The 26928-nt window shown below is 44.2% G+C and overlaps 1 protein-coding gene across 1 annotated transcript in view; it reads left to right on the top strand.

Moving 5' to 3' along the window:
• The first annotated feature begins 11608 nt into the window (after window positions 1–11608).
• Window positions 11609–26928, top strand: part of NUP93 (nucleoporin 93) — a 96117-nt gene continuing 80797 nt past the window's right edge. The window contains exon 1 of the mRNA XM_087827165.1: window positions 11609–11691. The gene's annotated coding sequence lies outside the window, so the exon portion shown is untranslated. The remainder of the gene's footprint in view (window positions 11692–26928) is intronic.

The following is a 26928-nucleotide window of genomic DNA, read 5'->3' on the forward strand; positions in this document are numbered from 1 at the left end:
CAAGGACATTCATCACAGCACATGCCTGGACGAGATTCTCTGGGCCCTGAGTCAGGCCTGTGGATCCTGCATCTCAACCCTATGGCATTTCCTCGCTCCTGCCCCCTTTCTGTGCCTGGTCCCGCAGTCTCACACCTTTACTCTTCCAAAAAATGACCCTCAGCTTAATTCCACTGCTTGTAACCAAGGAGTCTGGAGAAGATGTCAGTGGGGCAAGGGGCTTCCTCGTGGCATCACAGGACCACCCCGAGGGCTCGAGATTCTAAGGACAGAATGGATAGAGCCTGGATTTCACCTCCCATCATGGGTCACAGTCCTTCTTGCCTGGGCCTGTGAGACACATCCCTGAGTGAGGTATTCTTTAGGTAACTAGGTGTTTCCTGCTTGCCCCTGGGGCTTGCCACTCTCAGGCCTGGGAAACTCACTTTCTTGGCAGGGATTTCAAGCTTGCTCCAGTAAGATGAGGTCCCTCATAGACCTGTGGGTCACAGGATCTGGGGGCCTAGTACAGATAAAAAGTCAAGGCAACATCCCCAAAGGCAACTCCCCTAGAGGGAAACTGTCTAAAGAGCACATGTGCACAAGGCCTTTGGTTCCCTTGACTCTCCTTACAGCACACACCCCCAATCCTGAAGGGGGGAAGAGTATGATAAAAGGCTTGGAGGAGGGAAAGAACTTGTTTGACCATTTCTCAGACAATGTGGAGCCACAGAGGGTTACAGGGAAAGGAAACAGTATGACCGGGGCTGTTCATCTATTCATTCCTGGGCACCTCCACTGTGCTGGGCCTGCGACAAACACTGATTAGCAAAAATAAATTGTACATTTATACACATGAGTACATAAACTTACTATACATTATAATATAGAGGGCATTTAGAAAAAAATAACTTAGAAAAACAACAGAATATACAATACTCTTTATTGCACTTAATACTGTCCCTATAGCCTGTTGGTTTTCACAGAATGATTGCATTGATTTTTGCTAACCTGTTGTATCTGTAGCCAATCTATGGTTTGCAATTGACAAATAAGTGAAATTCCAATATGATGAATGCAGGTTAATGTTTTCATTTTTATTAGTAAGACAAAAGCCACATATGGTCTCTGTTGCATAGTTGTTTATTTACTTACTTTTTAAAAAAATGTTTTTATTGATTTTTAGAGAGAGGGAGGAAGAGACAGGGAGAGAGAGAAACATTCATGAGAGAGAAACATCGATTGGCTGCCTCCTGCACACCCTCTCCTGGGGATCAAGCGGGAAACTCAGGCATGTGCCCTGACCAGGAATCCAATGGGTGACCTCCCGGTGCATGGGGTGATGCCCAACCAACTGAGTCACATCCACCATGGCTATTTATTTATTTATACAGCCCTTGAAAAATGTAGACTCACTCAGGCCATTCAAAGACAGGCCTTGAGCCCAATTTAGCTCACCGGCTATTATTTACTGACCCTTGATCTATGTTCTTGAGATTGTTCACGTCTCCTGTATCTGACTGATGAAAATGAGATATAATAATATATCACCGCTCATCTCTTCCCAGCTCTGTGTTCAGTGACATCACACTGGCAGCTTGAGATCGGACAGTATTTACACTCTCTAACTGGGCAAACCCTGAGGAGCAGGGCTTGACTTCTTGTTTGTTGATTGTCTAGACTTAAGAAAGCGAGGTAGTAAATGTTGATAGTGCAGATTAAACCTGAAATGTGTGACCAGTACATTATAAATAGCACAAAAATTTGAGGAAATACTCTTCTAATATTTGAAAACTGCAAAAAAATCACTCATGTCATTTTACTGAACAAGTAATGTTGCAAATACATCTTCTGGTAGCGGCACCCTCATCTCGTGGGCAGAATGTCCCCCAACCACTCACTCTGTTCGGATCTGTGGGGCTGACTCTGTCCCTCACCCCAAAGACAGGTCCATGACCCAGTCCTGGCCAATCAGAGTCACAGGGTCAGGGAGAGTCACATGACCCAATTCAGGCCAGTCAGAGTGAATTCTAAGGCATTTGCTAGAACTCTGGGGCAATTGGATGCTCTATTTCTCCTGGGGTTGCTAAACTTCTGGAGTCACCACATGGAGAAAACTCCTGAGTGTGACCTCGACTGAGGACAGCGGGGCCAAGACCTGGAGAGAGAGAGTAAGGGTGTCATCATTGGAGCACCCACATCCAATGGGCCTGAGAAGGAGTCACCTCGATTTTCAGTTAAGTGATTTCAGTTAAATGATTACATTCTTTCACTCAAGCCAGTTTACCGTAGGGTTTTTGACTCTTGACAAGCCAAGAGTGCTGACAGGCAGATTTTTTTAATGTCCATCCCAGATCTTGAGCTCCAGTCTCTGGCCACCCTAGACCAAGAGGAATGCATAGGAGATCAGGCATCAAGAGGTCAGCATCCTAATCTTGATTTACCTCCTCTTGAGGGCCTGGTCTCAGGCCAGTTGGTTCTGCTCTTGGAACCTCAGTTTCCCCACTTGCCATCTCTTCTCAAAGGAGTGCAGAGACAGGCAGAGTGAGAGACGAGCCTCCTTGCTGAGTTGCTGACAGCGTCTTGTCAGGGGCACCTGCCTTCAACAGGGAGCACTCCAAGTGGTGGGCCATGGACTGCTTCCACCTGCAAAGGCTTTCTCCTCCACAGCTTCCCAGTGTGCCACCAAAGGAAGCTTATTGTGACCACTTACATGCAGCAGGAAGGCGAAGGGGAAAGAGCGCGGGGCACGGAGTACACCAGCCCTGGGTTTTATTTCCGGTTATGCCGCTTACCGCCCGTGTGATGTTGGGCAAGGTATTTAGCTTCTCTGCACCTCAGTTTATTCATCCATCTAATGGGATTATGAAGATTCAATAACACCATGTGTAGTATACAACAGATGCTCAATAAGTGGTAGATATTATTAAAACAAAGCTGCATGACTTTACACCAGATTAACACTCATTTTAAAGTTTGAGCATATCAAATGGTGATGCTCACCTACTACTGTAAAAGACCAAAGGGACTTCAGCTTTACCTACAGTGTCTTGATTTTTTAATTTTTTTTTTGACAGATGAGGGGGTTCATGCATTTCTTTTGGAATTAAAAACAATTACTTGTGTCCTAGCCGGTTTGGCTCAGCTATTAGAGTGTTGGCCCGCAGACTGAAGTGTCTCGGGTTCGATTCTGGCCAAGGGCATGTACTTCGGTTGCAGGCCGGATCCCCGCAGTCAGGGGCGCGTGCAGGAGGGAACCAATGGAAGTGTCTCTCTCACATCAATGTTTTTTCTCTCTCTCTCCCCCTCCCTTCCACTTTCTAAAAAAAGGAAAAAATATCCTTGGGTGAGAATTAACAAAAAGAACAACAACAACAAAAAACCTCACAATTATTTGTGAAATACAACTGGGACATACACAAGGTCACAAGGTGGATAAATGCTCAAGAGGCTCCCCCCTTGACACCTGATGTCGTCTTCACAGCATCAGCACCAGCCAGTCACATCTCAGCACCAGCCCGTTGTTGTCCTGGACGTCCCTTACTGAATGTTTTCTGCCACCTGGTGGCCATTTCTTTTATTACAAGCTAAGGGACCGTCCTCCCCCCAACACCTTTCAATTTCACTTGTCATCCAACCTGCACATCAAAAAGTTAAGACAAACAGACTTGTTTTTCTCAGATGCTAGAAAGCAATTCTAAGCTCACAGCTACAACAGCGTGAGATGTATACAGAGAGGCCTTCGGGAAAGTCGTTTGGAGTTTGCATGAGCTGGTGTGCACGATGTTCTGCCAGTTTTCTGCGGGCCTTAGTTTGAATTTTTAAGGCAACCAACTTTGCCCCCCCTTTCCTACCTTTTCTACGGTTAAAGGTCCTGTTTGGGCTGTATTTATAATTTCTGGTCAAGTACATTTGAGTTCATTTTGTGAACATATTTTTGAGAATTTTGCAGTAGACTTGGGGATAATTACACATATTTAGGGTGCCATAAAATGAGGGTGTCTTGTATTAAAACAGTGTTTTACAAATTTATCTGACATTAGAAATAGACAAAGTGATGCCATAGACCTAAGGTTGGACCCCCCCCACCCCACCCCCAGAGACTGTTCACACCAAGGAGGTCTGGGAACCTCAGTGTCATGGGGTGTCAGAGCTGTTGCTATGGTGACTCAGTGTTCTGGTTGACGTTGAGGATGGTGAATATCCCCGAGATTCAGTTTCCAGGCTTGTGCTACCTCCTGTCCATCTGGGCCCAGATATAATAGTTATTCAGAGCTCAATTTTGGGCAGAAACCAAGCCCTGCAACTGTTAATAATGTGTATAATATTTAATATATCTTTATTGATTTCAGAGAGAAGAAAGGAGAGGGGGAGAGAGAGATAGAAATATCAACGATGAGAGAGTCACTGATTGGCTGCCTCCTACACGCCCCCGACTGGGAATGGAGCCCGCAACATGGGCATGTGCCCTGACTGGGAGTCGAACCCGGATCGCCTGGATCCTAGGTCGATGCTCAACCGCTGAGCCACGCCCAGCCAGGCAATGTGTATAATATTTAATAGCAATAATGAGGATGTTTCCAGGAGCTTTAAGATAATTCAAGTGAGTGTAGCCAGAACTTTGGTCTGTTCTCTACACAGTACCCAGACGCATCCTGGTAGAACATGTGATTCAAATCCTCCAAAGGCTTATCATTTCTCTTGGAGTAAAAGGCAAATTCCTTACATTGGCTCATGAGGCCCTATATCACTTGCTCCCACCAGCTACATTTGTCTAGTCCTGTTCCTCAGGACCATCAAGAATGTTCTGCCTCAGGGCCTTTGCACCTTCCATTCCCTGTGCCTTGGATGCTGTCAGTGGCTCCCTTCCTCATCTCCTTCAAGTCTTTGGAAACTCACCCCAACCCCCTTCCCAGCTTTATTTTCTTCCTGACCACCTGTCATTACCTAACCCCCGACATTTGTATTTGACACTTTGTATGTCTCCCCTAACAGAATGTACATTCCAGGAGGGCAGGGACTTTTTAATGGAAAAAAGTCTTGCTTACTGCAGACATTAAATGGTAAGGTGTATACATAAGAAATGAGCCAGACAAGGCAAACTTGCAAATTAAAGGTCTTTCTCTTTGGAAATAGGGACATTATTTGAAGGAGACTACTTATAAGCCATTATGTAGTTACTATAAAAGATGTTTTATAGTTATGGTAAAAAGTGTTCAATCATTTTTACTTAGCCCAGGAAGCAATATAATAATCTCACATCTTGGTTTTATAGGCTCAGGTGAGATCTGACTTATACTTCTTCATTTCCTCTGCTTGTTACCTTAAGGGTGCATTCAGTCAAGGAAGAAATGAGAACAGTGAAGGGCAGTTGTAGAGTAATTGCCCTGGATTTCAGAACAAACCACATGGGAGACTCAGTGCCGATAAATGAACCATGATTACTACGACGGCTTTAATAAAAACAAGATTTAATCGTTGATGGTTCTGGGGTAAGTATCAGATGTGGCATCCGAAAGCCTGGGAACAAGCCCTGTCTCTGCTGCTTACTGAGCATGTCACTGTGGGCCAGTCCCGGTGCCCAGGATAGTGCCCGGCACATAGTAGATGTTCAGTAAAGAAGCCAGAGTTGGCACTGCAGCCTTGGAAGGCAGGGAGCAAAGACCCCTCTTTGCCAAAATAGATTGCAATGGGTCCTCCTTAAATGTTGCTGGCTGGTGAAATAAACCAAGGCAAGATAAGGTTTGGCCATTTGACAGTTTCAGGAGATGCTTCCAATGTCCAGTAATGTTACAGAGCCACTCACCACCAAGACAGGGCCACATGGAGGAGCTGGCACTGCCCTGCTATGCCATGCCACTGTTAACCCAATTTGGACTCAGTGCTGGGGGTGCCAGTTTTATTTGAAAAATTCAGGCTCTGCCTTCCAGCACAGTTGATAATTTGGGGGCAAACCCCCTGTCGAGTGGGTCATGCTGGATTTTTTTCAACTAACACTGACTGAGCGCCCCCTGGTGGACCTAAAGCGGAACACTCCAGGCCTCTACCCTCAGGCCTTCCATCTGGTGAAAGGACAATTGCAATGTCCTGGGGTGCCCGGGGGTGGGGTGGGGAGCAGCTGGCAGCTTTGTTCTGGTGGGTCAGAGACGCCTCTACTCAATTCTAGAGTATTGTGGCAACCAGCCTCGCCACAAATAAAAACAGTTAACACTTACTGAGTGCCTACTGTATGTAAGACTGCTCTAAAGCAGTTAACATGTATTAACTAATTTAATCCTTAGAACAACGCTTCGTGGTAGATTATTATTATCCCTACAAGAGTATCCACAATGTGAAAGAGGTAATCCCCCCAGTGTAAACTGGGGTGTTCTTGGGCAGTCACCAAAAAAGGGAGAATGAATGGTGGAAAGCCCCAAAGCCACCCACGTCCACCATTCGTTGCTATACTTGTTTGCTGATAATCTTCTCCTGGGTTTTCAGAGAAGGGTTAAGTCCTCTGATTTCTAAGAGTGGGAATAACTAAAAGCCTGTTTCTGTTTTCACTCTTGGGGACACTTTTCTTTTGTCATTTAAGTTTGGGTTTTCATTTTCCCCCCCTCTTGAATCTCCAGCTGCAAATACATTTAATAATCAACCACAACAGAGCCCCTGACAGATGGGCCTCGAAACAGATGGCTCCATTGAAAGGTTGCAATTGAAAACGGAGGGTGATTTGAACCAATCAAGAAATGGGGTCTCTTGAAGGCAACATTTCTACAGAAACTGAAGCCATATTCCTCCCCTTCCCCCCAAGCTCCTTTGATACACTTTTCACTAGCAGATGAGCCTTCCAACTTAAAAAATTTTTTTTAAAACATCTGGAACATTGAAAAGGAAGAGAGAGGAAACCCTAGGGACTTGTCAATCAAATTCACTTTTCTTTTGGCAGATTCAGCATCACTGACAAATTGCACAATTTGACATAAACAAAGTTGATAGATGTTGGCAAAGCTGTTTTTAAACAGCAGCAATGGAGAGATGTGTAGGATGTTTTTTTCCCCACTCAATAGTCAGTATGTTTAATAACAAATTAAACAACCAGATGTTTAAAAAAATCCTACCATCTTCTCAATGTCATCTGATAGTTAACTGCTACTGATTAATGAGAACATGCGATTCATCCCAGGCCCAATTCCGAAAGTTGGTGGTCAAGTCCATTTCACTGAATAGTTCTTATTATGGTTCACGAAGGCTTCTAAGTTCATCTCTGGGGCTTTCTTGGGCTAGAGAACACTGGTCTCAATATCAGAAAACTCTCACGCAGGCCCTGGTCTGCCACCACTTTCGTGTCACCCTGGGTAAGTCATTTAAACCTCCCTAAGTACAGTTTCCCCACAGGATATGTGATGATATGTGATGATATGTGCTTATCCCTGGTTATCTTGAGGTTCAAGTGTAACACTAGATGTGAATCACTTTTTTAAAATTTAAAGTTTACTGGTGTTTTGGTTTTGTTTTGAGGGATAATTTCATCTGGTAAAGTGCACAGATCTTAAGTGTACATCTCAGTAGATTTTTACATATGCTTTGCCACTCGGGTCAAGATGTAAGGTATTTCTGGAGCCCGGACAAGTTCCCAGTGCCTCTTCCCAGTCAATACTTCCAAGGAACAATTTTTCTCACCTCTATCACCATAGATTAGCTTTGCCTGTTCTTGAACTTGATATAGATAGAATCACATAGTATGTATGCTTTTATGTCAATCTGTTGACACAGTGATTTTCAAGATCCATTCATACTGATACAGGAATCCATAGTTTGTTCCCTTTCATTGCTCAGTGGAAGCCCATCGTACAGAAAGACCACAGTTTATTCATTCTCCTGTTGATGGACACCTGAGCTTTTAACAGTTTCGGGTTATTCTGAATCCAGCCACCATGAGCATTTTTGTACAAGGGTTTTTGTGTAAATGTTTCAATTTCTCTTGGGTAAACACATAGGAGTAGAATGGCTGGGTCATAGGGTAAATGTATTTAACTTTTTTTAGAAATTGCTAGTTTTCCAGAGTGGTTGTATAAATTCATGTCCTCTCTAGTAATGTATGAGAACTCCACTGCCTCTACGTCTTCATCACCCTTGTCACCTTTACATGTAGCGCCCTGTGCAGTGTGTGGGGGGCATTATTTTTATTACTACTACGGAAGAGACAGTGTAAGGAATTAATATAGAGTCTGGGGTCTGGAGTCAGGTCTGAATCCTTGTTCTAAGCTAGGCTCACCGTGCAGTTTTGAGTAAGGCAGGTAACCACTCAAGCCTCATTTTCTGCATCTGTAAAATGGGACTGTCAATAGCACCTCTTTCAAAGGGTCATTACGAGGGTTCAATGAGAAAAATCTTGTAGACTTTAGAATGGGGTATTGCACAGGGCGAGTGCTAGGTTCATGATGGCTGTGGTCTTTGTGCATTTCGTTACTTATTTAGTCTACTCTTTCACAGATCCTGGTTGGAGAGACTATCTTTATTTTTTATTTTTTTATTTTTTTGTTAATTCTTACCCGAGGATATATTTTTTTCCATTGGTTTTTAAATATATCTTTCTTTTTTTTATTGATTTTCAGAGAGAGGAAGGGAGAGGGAGAGAGAGAGATAGAAACATCAGTGATGAGAGAGTCATTGATCGAGCCCACAACCCAGGCATGTGCCCGGACCAGGAATCGAACCCCGATCGCCTGGATCCTAGGTCGACGCTCAACCGCTGAGCCACGCCCAGCCGGGCTCCATTGGTTTTTAGAGAGAGTGGAAGGGAGGGAGGGAGAAAGAGAGAGAAACTTGGATGTGAGAAAGACACATGGATTAGTTACCTCCCGCAGGTGCCCCGACCAGAGCCAAGGATCGACCCAGGTACATGCCCTGGACCAGGAATCAAACCCAAGACTCTTCGGTGTGTGGGCCGATGCCCAATCAACTGAGCCACACCAGCCAGGGTTCTAATGTGTATTTTTAACATAGATGAAATTATAGTTATATTGTTCTGCTTTTTCCTCTTCTTGGGCATTTTTTATTATCTAAAAATATTATTTTATGGCCCTGGCCAGGTAGCTCAGTTGGTGGGAACATGGTCCAGATACACCAAGGTTGCAGGTTCCATCCCTGGTCAGGGCACATACAAGAGTCAATCAATGATGCATAAATAATTGAAACAACAAATCTCTCTCTTTCTCTCTCTCTCAAATCAGTAAATAAAACTATTATTTTACACATATAAAATAATTTATATGTAATATATAATAATGAATAATAATATAATCAACACCTATGAGCCAACTACCCAACCCAAGAACTAGAACATATTCAATGCTTTACATCTTCCCAGGTGGGCCTCCTATCCCTTCCTATCCCTAGAGATAATTACAATCTTAAATTCTCTACACATCATTCCATGCCTAAACAATAGATTGTTTGGTTTTACTTGCTTTTTAAGTTAATTAGAAATTTTGAGTTCATACTATACTGGAAAGTAAGTCTTTCAGTACTTGCTTTTTCCATTTAACATTGTTTCCAAGATTCATCCATGTTGTTTTTATGGCTATTAGTTCATTTACTTTTCAATTCTGTGTAATATTTTATTGTGATAATACCCACAATTTATTTATCTTTTTTTTGTTAATGGACATTTGGCTTATTTATTGTTTTGTTTTGTTTTGCTGTTATGAACTGCGCTGCTCTGAAGATTCTTGGTCATATCTCCTGGTGTACATGTGTAAGAGTTTCTTTGGGGCAAGTATCTAGGAGTGGAATCGCTGGTTTTTACAATATGGAAGTGTTCTGCTTTAAAAGGTAAATGCCCTGGTTTTTCATTTGGCAATGTTTTATGAATATTTGCCACTAAAATTCTTTACGTAAAGGAAAAACATAAAAGCATAAAACACTATTCAGATGTAAGATGCTATTATATTTTGGATATTGTCTGACCACAGCAGGATCTAAATAAATATTTATTAGTTTTAGGATGAAGGCCATGCTCACGCATATTGTCAGTCACCACCAATCATTTATAGAGAAATCACAATAGGCTGGTATGAAGTGTTAATATAAACAAAACCAGATACTAGTTAAAGTAGTAAGGGCTTATTTTAATCAATATACTATTGCAATAGGGAGAAAAGCCCAGTATGAACTAAATTCAACTTTGATTTGTACAGAGGTGACTGGACATTTCAAAAAGAGAATGAGAGAGTGTGTGTGTGGGGGGGTGAACACTGGCAGTGAGTTCAGTAGAGTCAGGAAAGTGAAAAATCACAAGAAAGTGAGAAGGCGGTGTTGGCTAGAACAAACAGTAAATTCTTTGGGCAGCCTTGAGTTTCCTCCGGCCAACACTTTAAGAGGGGATTGGATCACCTGAGCCATTAGTGTTTTTTTCAAGTATATATAGGCCAAGGTTGAGGCTTAGAAGAGAAGAGGGCTCAGGAGAACCTGGGTAGAGTTCGTCAGAGGGGAGGAAAGGTGTGCTGAGGGTGAGGAGAGTATTTTCTCTCCTCTCCACCTCTGCTTACTCCATTTCCTAGACCAAGAAAATCCTCCCATCTCTCTCTGCCTACCTGTCCTTTTGGCTCAGTTAAGGTGTCACTTCCCCTGGGAGGGCCTCCCCGACTTCCAACCCACGACTGGGTTCAACTCCCTTAGCAACCTCTGTCATGCACTTAAATTGAAAATCTGTTCATGTGCTTGCTTCCTCACTGATCATAAGGACTGGGCACTGATGTACGTTGTATGAGTGGACACCACGGCAGTCCTGGTCCCACTAGCCTTATGTGCCGGACAAGGCAGTAGTCTCCGAGCTTCTCTCGGTCCATTCTCCACCCAGGGGGCTGGAGGGGTCTTTTAGAGGTAAGTCAGCTCATGTCACACCTCTGCCTCAAGCCCTCCAGTGGCTTCCACTTGCATGAAGAATAACTTCAACTTTCTTACCGTGGCCTGAAGGACCTGAAAAGGCTGGCCCCGGCCGGGTGCGAGTCTCACCCCACCTGTCCTTGCTAATCCTCTGTCGGCCCTACGCCTCTTCTTTCTGTTCCTCAGACACTAAACTCGTTTCCCCGTGGAGCCTGCACTCCTGTGCCCTCTGCTCGGAATGTTCTGCAGCCGAGATTTTGCAAGGCCGACCCTTTCTTACTACTCATGCCTCAGCTCAGACGGCACCTCCTCCGAGGCCTGCCCTGGCCACGAAGGCCTCTCTCCCATCACCCTGCTTTTGCCCGCACAGCCCTCCTCACAAACTAGAGGCTGTTGTGCATGTTTTCTTTCCCTCACCTGGCTGCGAACTCTAGGAGGACAGGGATCTTTTCTGCCGTAGTGACCTCTGTGCTCTCAGCGCCCCGCTGAGCGCCTGCCCTTAGGATGGCGCTCAATCAAGGGTAAGAAATCCGCTTAGGCGGCTGTGGAATCGCTTTCTCGGAGCAGAGCCGCCTCCAACCACGTGGGAGGGACGAGGGCGGTGGCCGCAGGCCTGCAGGGAGTGACGGCGCAGCCAAAGGCCCCGCCCCGGCCCCGCCCCCGGCCCCGCCCTGTCCGTGTCCTCCTGCGAGGGTCTCCATAAAGTTCAATTCGCGGCGCGCCGCGCGGGGGCTTCTGGGAGCTCCGGCCTGGGCCAATCAGGAAGCGCGGGCGAGCGGCGCGAGAAGCGGCGGCCGCGTTCTGTAGCCGGAACCTGAGCGGCGGAGACGGCTCCCGTGCCAGGTAAGGCCGTCTCGGGCCGCGTCCTGCGGACCCTGGGTTTTGGCCTTGAGCCTGGGGCCCCGAGGCTGGGCGCAGCTGGGTCCCCACGCTCGGAGTCATGCTGCTCACACTTCCCGTTCGCCTCGTGGCAGTCGCGCTTGTCTGACTGACGCCGGCGGCACAGCGCCCTGGCGAACCGCCCCCATCCGAGCGCCGGGCTGAGTCCCCGGGAGCGCCGTGCCTTCTGTCTGCCGTCTTTCCAAATACCGAGCGGTGCCCTCCAGCCTCTCGGCCTCCCCGCTTCCCCCCCCGTAGGGTCCGCCCGGCGCGCCACGCCCCCGCCCCGGCCCCGCGAGCCCACCTGCGGGGCCCGCGCCGCCTCCCCGCCGCAGCTCGCTCGCCCCTCGGGAGTGCACCGGGTCTGGAGGGGTGGCCCTCGGAGGGGAGGGGTCTTTGGGGCGAGGGTGACGACCCTGCGACCCTCTCCGGGCCCTTGGCCTGTCTCCTCTACCGTATCCAGGGGAATGCTTCTCCCCATCCCGGGAGATGCTACTGATTAGAACCTGGAGGTGGCTCGAACCTTCTCTGGGCTCACAGCTCCCCGTCCTCTTCAAGGCAGTACCTAAGTTGATGGGGTCTCTTTCAGAATTACAGGGCCGACCACAGGGTTCCTTGCTCAAAGTTTGGACATTCGCTGGTTTTCTCCTCTGTCAGGTGTGATGAGGAGGTGTGCGTTTAACCGAAATGGCTTTCCGCATGCAAGGATCACCTTTTGTATTCCATCTGGAAAGCGTGAGAGGGTGTCCTTGGGCGTCACACTTTTCTTTCACCTATATTCTTTGTGCATTTGTGTTTGGGACATTTTCATTCATGGTGATCTCATCGAGGCTCAGTTTTAAATAACCTACATATTAGGCTAACATCTCATGTTTATGTCTCCAGCCTGGGCCTTTCAGCCTATATCCAGCTGCCTACTTAATATCTCCACTGAGATGGTTGATAGGGAACTCAGACTGAACATGTGTTTATCGATTGTATCGCAGTAAAGCCAGGAAAAAAGTAACAGAAGACACTGCAAAAGTACAAGTATTATTTGCTATCTAAATCTGTTTAGGTAATGAGAGTTTGGATAGCAGATTTGGAGAGTGAGGGGTACCATGTTTTCTGTATAGTATTTGGTTTTTTGAGTTTTTGTTAAGAGAGTAGCAGTAGTTTGGAAAGCAAAAGTGTATCTGCATCTGTTTTGTATCTGAGGCTGAGGAGTGGAGAATACCTGTAAATAAACAACCCCAGGTCATGCACAGGTGCCAAGGAGATGGATGAGTTAGGACCAGAGAGGGAGAAGCTGGGGGACAGAGGTGGAGGGGTTGGGGAGAGTAGCAAACTCCAGGTTGCACTATGAGTGCATGGAACAGGGTAAGGGTATGGATTTGACAGTCATTGTCTTGGAGGATTCAGGGGCAGGGGTGAAACACTAGGGAGCAGGGAGTTTAGAGTGATTTAAAAATTAACAAGTTATTAAGAATTAGAAAAGATCACATATACTTAGAGAAAAGAAATCAGACTGGCAGGATATAAAATGAGAAGTAGAAATCTCCCAACTCTTAGCTTTACTCTCCTGATGTAATGCTAAGTTAAGTTTCTTGCTATACTAATGTTACATTTCTTGATATTTCTTCTAAAAACTATCTTCAAACAGATAGTAAGTGTATAGTTCAGTGAATTTTTATTTTATTTTATTTTTAATATATCTTTATTGCTTTCAGTGAGAGCAAGGGAGAGGGAAAGAGATAGAAACATCAATGATGAGAGAGTCATTGATCGGCTGCCTCCTGCACACCCCCGACTGGGGATCGAGCCCATAACCCGGGCATGTGCCCTGACCAGGAATCGAACCCCGATCGCCTGGATTCTAGGTCGATGCTCAACTGCTGAGCCACGCTGGGCCGGGCCAGTGAATTTTTAAATATTTACTCACTCATGTGACCACCGCCCATACTGGGATGTAGAACATTTCCAATACCCCAGTGTGTTGGCTTGGGCTGTCATAACAAAATAAACAACAGAAGTTTGTTTATTAAACAACTGAAGTTTGGCTTAAACAATGGAAGTTTGTATTCTCACAGTTCTGGAGGCTGGAAGTCCGAGATCAGGGTGTCAGCATGGTTGGGGCCTTCTTCCTGGCTTGTAGAAGGCCAACATCTCACTGTGCTCATATCTCTTTCCTGGGGAAAGCTCTGTGGGGTGGGCATGGAGGGGAGAGGAAGCAAGCTCTCTGGTGTTTCTTCTTACTAGGTCACTAATCCAATCATGAGGGCCCCATCTTCATGACCTCATCTAAACCTAATTACCTCCCAAAGGCCCCTTCTCCAATCCAAATACCATCACCTTGGGGGTTAGGGCTTCAACACATGAATTTTTGAGGGACGCATTTCAATCCATAGCATCCAGAAAATTCTGTTGTACTCTCTCCCAATGAATCTTCTCCTCTCCCAGAATAACCAGTGTTCTGATTTCTAGCAGCACAGGTTAGTATTTTTCTGTTCCTAAAATCCATAGAAGTGGAATCATGTAGTATGTCCTTTTTTTGTATCTGTCTGCTTTAGCTCACCGTTATGTCTATGAAATTTGTTCCTGTTCTTCCATGTAGCTGTAATTTGATCTTTCCTGTTTCTTTTTAAAAATATGTCTTTATTGATTTCAGAGAGAGGAAGGGAGAGGGAGAGAGAAGGGTAGAAACATCAGTGATGAGAGATTCATTGATCGGCTGCCTCCTGTCCTCCCCCTACTGGGGATTGAGCCCGCAACCCAGGCATGTGCCCTGACCCGGAATCCAACCTCCATCTCCTGAATCATAGGTTGATGCTCAACCACTGAGCTACTCCGGCCGGGCTGTAGTTTGATCTTTTTTATTGCTGTATGGTATGCCCGGGTATGAATATGACCATAAAAATCTCAGATGGGATAGTACTGTATATACAGTGATTTTAAAATTTTTTTCGTGGGTGTGTACTCAGACTTAGACTTTGATAAAAGCTATAGTGCTTTTCACCCTGGCCAGTGTGGCTCAGTGATTAGAGCGTTGGCACTTTGAAGAGTCTCGGGTTTGATTCCTGGTCAAGGGCACATACCTGGATTGCAGGTTTGATCTTTGGCCCTGGTCAGGGCATGTGTGGAAGGCAACCAATCAATGTGTCTCTCTCACATCTATGTTTCTCTCTCTCCCTCTCTCTCTCACCCCCTGCCTCCCTTCCACTCTCTCTAAAAAAAATCAGTGGGGAAAATACCCTCTGGTAAGGATTAACGAACAAAAGCTGTAGTGCTTTTCTTATATTAAAAAAAATTGGATGTATTTGCAGGGGTTCTTGTTGTCTTTGATGTTGGTGTCATGGCCCTCAGGACAAGAAGCCTTCCTTGGTTTACAGCAGAATTTCTCAAACTCTGCACTACTGTTGTTTTGGGCTGGATAATTCTGTGTTGTGCATTGTAGGATGTTTAGCAACACTTCTGACCTCTACTCTCTAGATGTCAGGAGCACAAGGCACTTCTCCCTCAGTTGTGACAACCAAAACTGTCTCTAGATATTGCCGGAGACTCATTGGTTTAGAGATAAAATCAAAGCCAAAGGCCTTTTGGAGGCAGACTTGGTGATCTGTTGTAGGCCAGTTATAAGATGGGGTGGGTCTCAGTCCTAAGGTTCTGTATACAGACAGTTTTCATCCGCATTAAAATGGAGCTGCTCCTTCTGAGGACATATTCAGTATAAAAACTGAATTAAAATATCCCACATTTGTGAATTCTTCATGGTGGTCAGGCCCTTAGAAATCCTCTGAGCCAACCTCCACATCTTCACTGGTGGTGAAACTGGGTTCCAAAGGGGGAAGGGCCAGTCCCAAAGTCAGGGGGCTGATGTGGAGCAAAGCCAGGCCGGAGTCCATTGTTCTCCCATTCCAAGTCTGGCTTCTAGTGGACTGGACAGATAAGAGTTTATCAGAAAGTAACCTGTGTGGGTACTTTATGTTTCTGTGTGATGGCAGGTTGCTTCTCTTTGCTCACTGCAGATGAAATAATACAAGTGGTATTTTATGTATTAGGAGGCTGATACTACACATTCCTTCCTGCAAACACGGAGTCATCCAGGCCAGTACTAGCACTGAATCACCCAGTCTTTTATTTCTCTTCTGTCTAGGGTAATTTATTTCAGTTCTTTGTTTTCTTCAGAAGTCTGCTTTCTGAATAATGATTAGGTCTAACTTTCTTTTAGTCTTACATGATTGTGAAGAATTATCCAACAATTTTAAAGTAAATCATTATTCTTCCCCTAGAAGCCTCTGAAACAATAGTGTCTGTTAAGATGTAATTTTCTTTTTGGTTGTTGCTGTAATTGACAACTGACAGATACAGTAAAGAGGGGAATGATATTGTCACCTAACCATAGTTTATATATTCAAAAGAAGAGAGGAGAGCAGAATCAGTCTTTGATATCTCAAGTGAGGCTTTACTTATTTTTTAAAATATGTCTTTATTGATTTCAGAGAGAGGAAGGGAGAGAGAGAGAGAGAAACATAAGTGGTTACAGAGCCATTGATTGGCTGTCTCCTGCATGCCCTCTCCTGGGGATCAAGCCCACAACCCGGGCATGTGCCCTGACTGCCATCTCCTGTATCCTAGGTTGATGCTCAACTACTGAGCCATGCCTGGCTGGCCTAAATGCTAAATTTCTTTTCAATTACACCTTCATTGTAGAAATTTGGATTTATAATAATAACCGTATTTTTTAGCAGGGAGCATAACATACATTTAAAATTTTTAACTGCCTTCAGAAGTTTTTACTGAATGATATGAGTTGTGATTAAATAAGTTATAATTTAGTATCACATATTTACTAGAACATTTTTTGAAACAGATGTTTATAATTAAAGCTAAAGTAGCATTTTTACAATGATCTAAATCAGTAGAGTTTATAAAATACTTTCTGTGTATCATCAACCTCTTGAAGTAGGTACGGATTATCACCTTTTTTTTTTTTAATCCTACCCGAGGATATTTTTTACATTGCTTTTCAGAGAGAGAGAGGGAGAAACATTGATGTGACAGACACATCTATTGGTTGCTTCCCGCAAGTGCCCCAACTGGGGCTGGGGATCAAGCCTGCATCCGAGGTACATGCCCTTGACCGGAATTGAACCGGAGACCCTTCAGCCTAGGGGCCAACACTCTAACCACTGAGCCTTTTAAAAACTATATCTCCTAGCCATCCCCTCCTTTTTTTTTTTTTAAGAAAAGAAAGCAAGAATTTATTGGCTGCAGCAAAAATATACTTAGGACAGTGAAACATAAAAATAACACAAGAGCCTAGGCTGGGCTGCTTTAGCTCATTGAGAAGTCAGAGAGAGAGAAGGGGCAGGTTCAGGGACCTCAGAGACAGGTTCAGGGGGTAAGCCCAAGACGAGTTGCCACTGCCCATTGCTCCCCTGGTTGCAAGTCTCGTAGGGTCCTCTTGTTGGGGAGAAGGAAATGGTGCTGGCGTACTCCCCTGGGTGCTGGGGGGAGGGGGACGTGACCTCTCCTTTTTATAGATGAGAGGTGTTTAGCTAGTAAGTGAACACTAAATTCGAACCAGGTTTGTGGGTTCAAAATTCAGTCTTCTCCTATTTACCCATTCTGTTTAAAATATTTTTAAAAAATTTATTTTGTTGTCACATTAAAAGTTTTAAAAATAATTGAAAAGGGGAAAAACATTGTTAGTGTACGTTTTGAAGAAAAAGGGCATAAATAACAGCATGAGTTATTTCCACTGATGTATATAAAATTCCCCCCTCAGACAGCATCCAAGAAATTACAGTAGTGCTAACTGTGCATTTGTTAGATTGCAGAATATTTGTAGTTGAAAGATAATATTTGGCTATGTGGTCAAATTAGAGTTCCACAGTGAGTGGTAACAAGTATTGTTTGAATATATTGAAATTCTGCAGGGAAAGTAGTCGGTGTCATCTTTTCATGCAAATGAGTGAATCAAAAGACATTCCTTTAACATTGAAGGAGAGACAGATGGCCTTGCCTTGATCCTTTTATCTCTCAGTCCTTTGTATTTCTTGGGTAACTGGGTAGTTGGATGGTGGGTGATAAGGAAAAGGAAAATTCACATGGTTTAATATGTTGCATTGTACTTGAAAGGGCAGTGAGTTCCCTCTAGCATTATAGCGTCCAAAGAACATATACTGGACAGATTTCATCATTTATAAAACAGATTTCTTCTCCCAAATATACTTTTCAAATAAACAGCTTCAAGAGAGAAGGGGAATGACAACAGGTCTATTGTGTCCCTCATTTAATCTTTCTGTGTTTTCACAGCAGAGGCCTAGTGAATGTAGTTTGCCAGGACACATAGTTAGTAAGCACTGAACCAGGATTTACTTACCAGCTCTAGCTTAGATACCCTCGGTAAACTAGGGGTTGGCAAACTGCAACCTGGGGGCCAAATAGGCTAAGGAGAGTTTTTACGTCTTTAAAAATCATTGAAAAAAATTCAAAGGAGACTATTTCATCACATGTGAATATTATATGAAATTCAAATTTGAGGGGCCATGATTAAAGTTTTACTAGAGCGAAGCCACCCTCCTTTGTTTACATATCATCCACTTTCAGGCAGAGTTGAGTAGTAGCAAGAGACTGGCCCCCAAAGCCTAACATATTCACTGTTGGCCGTTTCCAGAGAAAGTTTGCTGGCCCTTGCCCTAGGATACTGGTCTCAAAGACTAGAAACTAGGAAAGAGAGTTTGGTAGACAGTCTAGGATGGGTGTCTCTGAGGCTCTTTTGTACTTTCATTTGTTTTCTACTAGCTCTGAGGCCCTAAGGCGCTAGTTCTGGGGAATATATCCCTGAAGTATAGGCATAAGTCAGGAGAATAAGTGAGTCATAGCCATTTCTGGGATGACCCAACAGCCTTCAAAGAACTCAGTAGTTGCCTGGCTTGAGAATCTACAAAGCTTGGGGCAAATGAAAATGGTCTACTTGTGGCTGATGCTTTAAAAGAAAAAAAAAAACAAATGAGCTAATAATTAATGCCAGAAAACAGATTTGTAGTCATTTTAATACAATAAGCATGAATACTCTGAGGAAGAATCAGATCACCTGCAAAATCCTGGAGGGGCCATTCTTTGAGAATACTGATTTAAAATGGTCTACAAGTGCTCAGCATTTTGAATATTTAAGTGCCTACTTCTAAGGGAAAATACCCTCCTACATTCTCATACCGCTCTGCTATCACACTGCTTCACTTCTGACACCAGGTGTGTGGGTTTGCCACACATCAAGCCATGCTCAGATTCTCTGGACATCAACTGGATATTCTACAATTTAACTCAATTCTGACACTATCAAACTGGAGATAGCATCAGATCCCAAGGGTTAAGGGTGCAGTGCACAAGACTGTGCCCCCCTCCTTCAGAAGCTAATCTCAGATTCACATTGTTGCCTGTGCTTCTCACCGACTGACTGTAGATCAGAGGTTCAATTAATTTGCTAGAGCAGGATACAGAACATTTACTTACATTTGCCAGTTTATTATAAAGCATATAGATAACAGCCAGAAAAAGAGGCACATAATGTGGGGTCTGGAATGGTCCTGAGCACTGGAGCTTCTGTCCCATGGAACTGGCCTGCACCACCCTTCCAGCTTGTGGAAGCATTCACCACCCAGAAGCTCATCAAATCTCATTGTTTAGGAGTTTTTATAGAGCTCAATATGCAGCTCCTCTTCCCCTTCCCAGAGGTTGGTGGGTGGGGCTGAAAGTTCCAGCCCTCCAATCACTTGGTCTTTCTGGTGACCAGCCCCATTCTGATCACCCTTCTCTTTGAGTCTAGCTCAACAGATTTTCTCAGATTGAACCAACACACTCTTAAGCAGCACCCAGATTAAAAAAACAGGAAATTACTACCCCCCCCCCCAAGCCTTCCTCCTGTCATCCCCCTGCACAAGTAACCAGCTCTGCCTTCTGACAGCAGTGGTAAATTTGCCCTTCATTTAAAGGCTTTCAGTTACCCCAGTGGGTTGAGGAGGTCTGTGGAGGCTCAGTAGGACTTTTCCAAGTGGCTCCAGAGAGCAGTTTGTTGCTCAGGGCCCTGGTACCATGTGATGCTCTGAAGCACCTGTCAGTGTTTCCAAAGGCCTCTCACAATCAGGCTGTCACTGCTGATCGAGAGGACTCCTAGTGCTATTAGTCCTTCCTTGCTGGCCTTTTCCCATCCAGCCCTGATTTTGCTGCATTGACTGTTCTACATCCCACTTCCGCAAGTTCTCAGGCTTCTTCCTTGCTCCCTCCTCCATAGCTCCCCAAGGGTGCAGCTGGTGTCCAAACTCCGCATGTGTCCTGGCCAGATTTTCACAACACAAAGCTTGGACTTTGTCCCTCTCCCACCCCCATCATTTTACTTCTTTCTGTTGGACAAAGCTAGTGAAGTTAATTTCATGATTAGTTTGCAGTATCTTGGATCAGAATTGATATTTGGTTGGCTTAACCCCTGTATTTTATGGCTAATTCTATAGTGTATTTTGCAGAGGGGATAAAAATTGTCCTCAAATTGATGAAGTTAACCACAAGTTAAAACATTTTAATGAAATGGGATGATGACTGCATCAAAGTATAGATTTGGAAACTTTAACAACTGTTTTATAAGTTAATTTCCACTGGTTGATTTATATATAATGTAGGATAGGTCCAGTATTTCTCAAATGACATTATATACATATCTCTTCTCAGAGACATGGAATAAGTTTATTTTCTCCTATAAAGTTATATTGCAAATTTCTTTCTATATGTATATTTATTCTTTTGGTTTTGAATTCTGTTCACCTGAAAACTGGGCTATTTCTTCTAAAATGCCACTGGTTTTTGTCTGGATATATAGAGGGAAAGCATTCGTCTGGACCAAGTGTGATCTGAAATCATGCCATTTATACTGTCACTGCCTTATGCTCTGCAGCCTCAGAAATGTTAAGTATCAGTTGGTAGTCGGAAGGGAATGTTTCTGCTCTGGTCTTTGCTTGCCAGTGGGTGCCAGTTTGGCAGGGGAGTGCAGAAAGCCTTTGAGAAGAAGAACAGACCACACAGAAGAATAAAATTCCTGTTCATTCAGTGAATGATTACCTACTGTGTGCCAGGCACTATTCTAGGAGCCTGTGGACATCAGTGAGCAAAGCAGACAAGTCCCTGTCCTTGTGCAGCTTGCATTTAGCAGGGGTGACAGAGAGTAAGAGAGATGGGGAGTGTTGGGAAGGTTGTAGGTTGCACTCTTAAATATTTTGTTCTATGTTGTCATCAAAGGCAAGGTGACAGTTTAGCTGAAACAAAGAGGAAATCATTTTTTTTTTTTAATATATCTTTATTGATTTCAGAGAAGAAAGGAGAGGGAGAGAGAGAGAAACATCAATGATGAGAGAGTCATTGATCGGCTTCCTTCTGCATGCCCCCGACTGGGGATCGAGCCCGCAACCCAGGCATGTGCCCTGACCGGGAATCAAACCCCGATTGCCTGGATCCTAGGTGGACGCTCAACTGCTGAGCCACGCCCGGCCGGGCGATGGAATCATCTTGAGTATATCTGGGAGAGGAGTCATTCAAGTAGAGGAAACTGAGTACAAAGACACTAGGGTGGGAATGTGCCTGGCCATTGGAGGGCCAGCAAGGAGGCCCCAGAGTGGCTGGACCCCAGGTAAGGAAGGGGGACAGGGCTGGAGTGAATCTGAGAGGTAAGGGAAGGTGGGGTGCTTCTACAGGGCTTCACTCTCTACAAGAGATTTAAGCAGAGGAGGGATTTGATCTGACTTTAAAAGGATTCCTGGTTGCTGGCTTGTGAATAGACTGTAGGTGGCAAGGGCTGAAGCAGGGAGGTCAGGGAAGAGGTGATAGTGACTCAGATGAAAGTGGTGGGAAGAGGTGGATTCTGGATGCATTTTGAATGTAGACTTTAAAGGCTTCATTAGTCTATTGGATGTGGGATGTGAGTCATGCTGGCCTTCAAAGATTTTGGCTGAAGCAACTGAGTAATGGTATCACCACACTGAGAAGGCCAAAGAGCAAGTTTTGTAGACAAAGGTTAGAGCTTAGTTTGGGGCATATTAAATTTAGGATGTCTTTTAGAGATTTGGGCTTTGTTTTTACCCTTGCCAAAAGAATTCTTTAAATAACTTTAAAAATTCTTATTTATTGGACCCTAGTAAAGTAAATCACGACTTTTATATGCCTTATTATTTATACTCAAATCCATCAATCTGAATCTTTGTATGGGTAGGTCATTTGAGAAGTTGAGCATTTCTTTTGTCCGAATTTGTCTTACATAAAATGTATCAAATGTTATTCTTTTTCCATTTTTCTTCTTTTTTTAAACATAGAAAAAGTTTATTTCAACAAGTTCTTTATTTAGGGAGTTCCCAAATTTTCCTTATGAAAAAAAAAACTATTTCCTTTGCCTTGGCTCTATTAGACAAATTATTTTTAACTTACAGTGGGGAAAAAGGCGGGGGGGGGGGGGGGGCTAGCCGGTTTGGCTCAGTGGTTAGAGCATCAGCCTCTGGACTGAATGTCCTGGGTTTGATTCCGGCCAAGGGCATGTACCTCAGTTGTCGGAGTAATTCCTGGCCCCAGTTGCGGGGCGTGCGGGAGGCAAGCAATCGATGTGTCTTTCACATCGCTCTCTCTCCCCCCCCCCTTTCCTCCCTCCCTCCCTTCCACTCTCTCTGAGAAGCAATGGAAAAAATATCCTTGGGTAAAGATTAAAATAATAATAATTTTAAAAATGTGGGAAGAGGAAGCATATTACTTTTCTTTCCTCTTTCTGGTGAGTGACCTTGTTTCTGTTAGAATGACATTGACCTTGTAGGTTTCTGAGGAAAATCATTTTTCCATCAGGCAGGAGCTGTTGTTTAAAAATACTCTTTTTCTGTCCCTGAGAATACCTTCCTCTTGCTGCCATCCTCATTTTCCCACAGGTAGAGATCACCAGTTAGAGCCTGATTCTCTTGGGTCAAGAAAAAAAGAAAAGTGATTATCTAGAAACTTTAGGTAGTTATTGTGTATATACCTTTTTGTTTAAAGATTCAACTCACTTTAGCACTTCGTAAACAATACCAAAGTGTTTTCATGATTACTCCAGCTGAGCTATTTTTGTTTTAACCTTGTGCCCTTACCTTTAAAGTTAATGTTCTTTACTTTTCAATTTAAAAAGTTCTTGTTCTCTTGCTGTAGATTTATGGTGGTAACCATGCCCTTTTAACATTAACCAGTGCTTCATACCTGAGATATATATTACATTAATATTGTAACTACAGTTCTAGACCAGTGGGATTTCAAAAGTGCAGTAGAAACCCTGAGTTTAAAACAAAGTAGAAAAGTAAAAATCATCAAGAGCTACTATTTAAGGAATTTTGTTATTTTTTAAATAAGTAATTTTATTAACCTTTTAGCAATGTAAATCCCCCCCCCTAATGATGATGATACTGTTTATTTTCTCTTGATTTAAATAGGGTAGGACTTAACATTGTCTTGATCAAGAACCTTATACAAGGATAGTGCTATAAATATATAATATCCATTAAGTATCAGTACTGTTCATAGGGCTTTTCTTGGTCAACTGGTGGAGAAACAGGTGGTCTTGTTAATGTTCATGGTTTACAAGCCAGCTATTATTTAATTATTAGCAACGGTATTTCTAAAAGTAGTAGGTATATTAACAATTAAGTCTAGTATCTGAATGTCATAACAGACAGACATGGGATCTCTGTTCTTAGTAACCTTGTAAGCTAAAGAACATATGAGTGGAGACTTGGATATGAGTTTTTTTAAAAAAAATATATCGTTATTGATTTCAGAGAGAGGAAGGGAGAGGGAGAGAGAGAGAAAAACATCAATGATGAGAGAGTCATTGATCGGCCGCCTCCTACACACCCCCGACCTGGGGATCGAGCCTGCAACCCGGGCATGTGCCGTGACCGGAAATTGAACCGCGATCTCCTGGATCCTAGGTCAATGCTCAACCACTGAGCCATGCCCAACCGGGCCTTGGATATGAATTTGAAGAGACTCTCTGTTATGTTAGTGGAAGAGCATGTGTGTGAAAATAACACAAGATTAGTCAGAAGACCTGTCTTCTGGTTTTGGTTCAGCCTCTTTGTAGCAGAGGGTATTCTGGGCATGGACCTGAGCTCTGTGGACTGGAGGCGCTTCTCCTGTCTCTTCAGGAGTCTCACTGAGTTGCTGAGAATCATGAAATAAGGGCCTTATAGGTTGCCCAGCACTCTGAGAGCAGTGGTGTTTTACTAAGACAGGTGGAGAGACATATGAGAGATTCCAGGATGACGGTGGATTAAGTAGAAGCAACACTGACACTCTTCCAGGACCAAACTGGAATTACAACTAAAATATAGAAAAAACATCCTGAATAATCAACTGAAGACGAGCTGGAGAGAACACTTATAAGCAAAGATGTAAAGTGGAGACTGCATAGAGACTGGTAGGAAGTACGGAGGTGTGAGAGGGCTGGCTGGGCTCCCACAGGCAGCAGCTGAAGTTCTGGAGGGATATCTCAGCTGTGGGGGTTCCCACTGAAAACTCTAGGGTCTAAACCCCAAGCTGGGCTCCTCAGCCTAGAACTGAGGAAGGTACCCACATAACATCTGCCTGTGAAACCCCCACAGCTGAGATATCCCTCCAGAACTTCATGCCATTCCCTTCTGGCCTGTAGAGTTTCTGATGAGAAGTCAGTTGACAGCCTTATGGTAGCTCCTTTGTAGGTAACAAGTTGCTTTTCTCTTGCTGCCTTTAAGATTCTGTCTCTGCCCAGTTGGGCATGGCTCAGTGGCTGAGTGTCGACCTGGGATCCAGGCGATCAGGGTTCGATTCCCGGTCAGGGCACATGCCCAGGTTGCGGGCTCGATCAATGACTCTCTCATCATTGATGTTTCTACCTCTCTCCCTCTCCTTTCCTCTCTCTGAAATCAAAAAAGATATATTTAAAAAAAAAAAAAAAAAGATTCTGTCTCTGTCTTGAATTTTTGGCGCTTTAATTATGTTTCTGGGTGTGGGCTTCTTTGGGTTCTTCTTGCTTGGGACTCTGTGCCTCCTAAACTTGTGTGACTTTTTCCTTCACTAGGTTAGGGAAGTTTCTGCCATTGTTTCTTCTTCTTCTTCTTTTTTTTTTTTTTTTTAAGATTTAGGTTTTTGTTTTTTGTTTTTTGAATATATCTTTATTAATTTCAGAGAGAGGAAAGGAGAGGGAGAGAGAGAAACATCAATGATGAGAGAGTCACTGATTGAGCCCGCAACCCGGGCATGTGCCCCGACCGGGAATCAAACTCCGATCACCTGGATCCCAGGTCGATGCTCAACCGCTGAGCCACGCCCGGCCGGGCTCTGCCATTATTTCTTCAAACAGGTTCTCTATCCCTTGCTCGCCTTCTTCACATTCTCGTACACCTATGATGCAAATATTGTTGTGTTTCCTATTGTCTCATAGCTCCCTTAAACTGTCCTCCTGTTTTCTTCTTCGTTTTGGATCTCTGATTGCTTTTTTCTACCCTGTCTCCTAATTCACTTATCCGATCCTCAGCTTCCACTAATCTGTTTATCCCTTCAATGTATTCTTTATTTCTGCTAGGTTATTCTTAATTTCCTTCATAATTTCCCTATCTTTTCTCATGCTGTTGAGCATCCTTACAATCATTATTCTGAACTCTATATCTGACAGATTGCCTATCTCCATTTCATTTAGCTATTCTCCTGAAGAATTCTCTTAGTTTCACTTGGGCCTTGTTTTTTTGTCTCCCCATTTTGGTTACCTGTTTGGGTTTGTTTCTATGTATTAGGTAGATGTGCTAGGACTCCCAGTCTTTTTGGAGGGTCTCTGGAGCAGGCCAATGTCAGGTGCTGTTTGTGACTGGCCTTGGGTATCCTGTTTGGAGTTGTCAGCGATCCACAGCTTGTGGCTCCCTCTGCTGGGGCTGGGTGTGTTTGGAAAAGACCAAGATCCGCACCAAGGTCTACTTTTCCGAGCCCTGAGTGCAGAAGCAGATCAGGCAAAGACTCAAAGAGGTCAGGCTCTGCCTGCAGGCTGACTATTCGTCTCTTAATGAGCCTCAGGCTGTAGACCACAGCAAGGAGTAAACTCCACGGGGTGGAGCGAGCGGTTTTTGAACAGGGTGAGGCAATTGCTTCCCCACCAGGCAAAAATTGCCTGGATGGTAAAGGTCTGCCTCAGAAATATGTCCTCTGCAGAATGGGGGAATGACTTGGCATAGGAATCCAGATGGATGCCCTCCGAGCTCTATCCCCAGAGTCAGCAGCCCTGGCTTTTCCTCACACAGTTCTAGTCCACTCTGCCCTCCCTCTGCCGGAGCCCAAGGTGAGTGGCTGCACACAAAATTTTGTGCACTGGCCCTTTAAGAGGGTGCCTGCATTTCCAGCCATGTCTCCCTGGCAGGCAGAACCCCTGCTGCTTTTCACAGGCAGATGTTATGTGGGTACCTTCCTCAGTTCTAGGCTGAGGAGCCCAGCTTGGGGTTTAGACCCTAGAGTTTTCAGTGGGAACCCCCACAGCTGAGATATCCCTCCAGAACTTCAGCTGCTGCCTGTGGGAGCCCAGCCAGCCCTCTCACACCTCCGTACTTCCTACCAGTCTCTATGCAGTCTCCACTTTACATCTTTGCTTATAAGTGTTCTCTCCAGCTCGTCTTCAGTTGATTATTCAGGATGTTTTTTCTATATTTTAGTTGTAATTCCAGTTTGGTCCTGGAAGAGTGTCAGTGTTGCTTCTACTTAATCCACCGTCATCCTGGAATCTCTCATATGTCTCTCCACCTGTCTTAGTAAAACACCACTGCTCTCAGAGTGCTGGGCAACCTATAAGGCCCTTATTTCATGATTCTCAGCAACTCAGTGAGACTCCTGAAGAGACAGGAGAAGCGCCTCCAGTCCACAGAGCTCAGGTCCATGCCCAGAATACCCTCTGCTACAAAGAGGCTGAACCAAAACCAGAAGACAGGTCTTCTGACTAATCTTGTGTTATTTTCACACACATGCTCTTCCACTAACATAACAGAGAGTCTCTTCAAATTCATATCCAAGGCCCGGTTGGGCATGGCTCAGTGGTTGAGCATTGACCTAGGATCCAGGAGATCGCGGTTCAAATGAAAAGCAAGGATCTGAAACCAAGACTGCTCTATCCAGCAAAGCTATCATTTAAAATAGATGGTGAAATAAAGA

Source organism: Miniopterus natalensis, chromosome 18, assembly GCF_054644295.1.
Source record: "Miniopterus natalensis isolate mMinNat1 chromosome 18, mMinNat1.hap1, whole genome shotgun sequence".
Taxonomy (NCBI): domain Eukaryota; kingdom Metazoa; phylum Chordata; class Mammalia; order Chiroptera; family Miniopteridae; genus Miniopterus; species Miniopterus natalensis.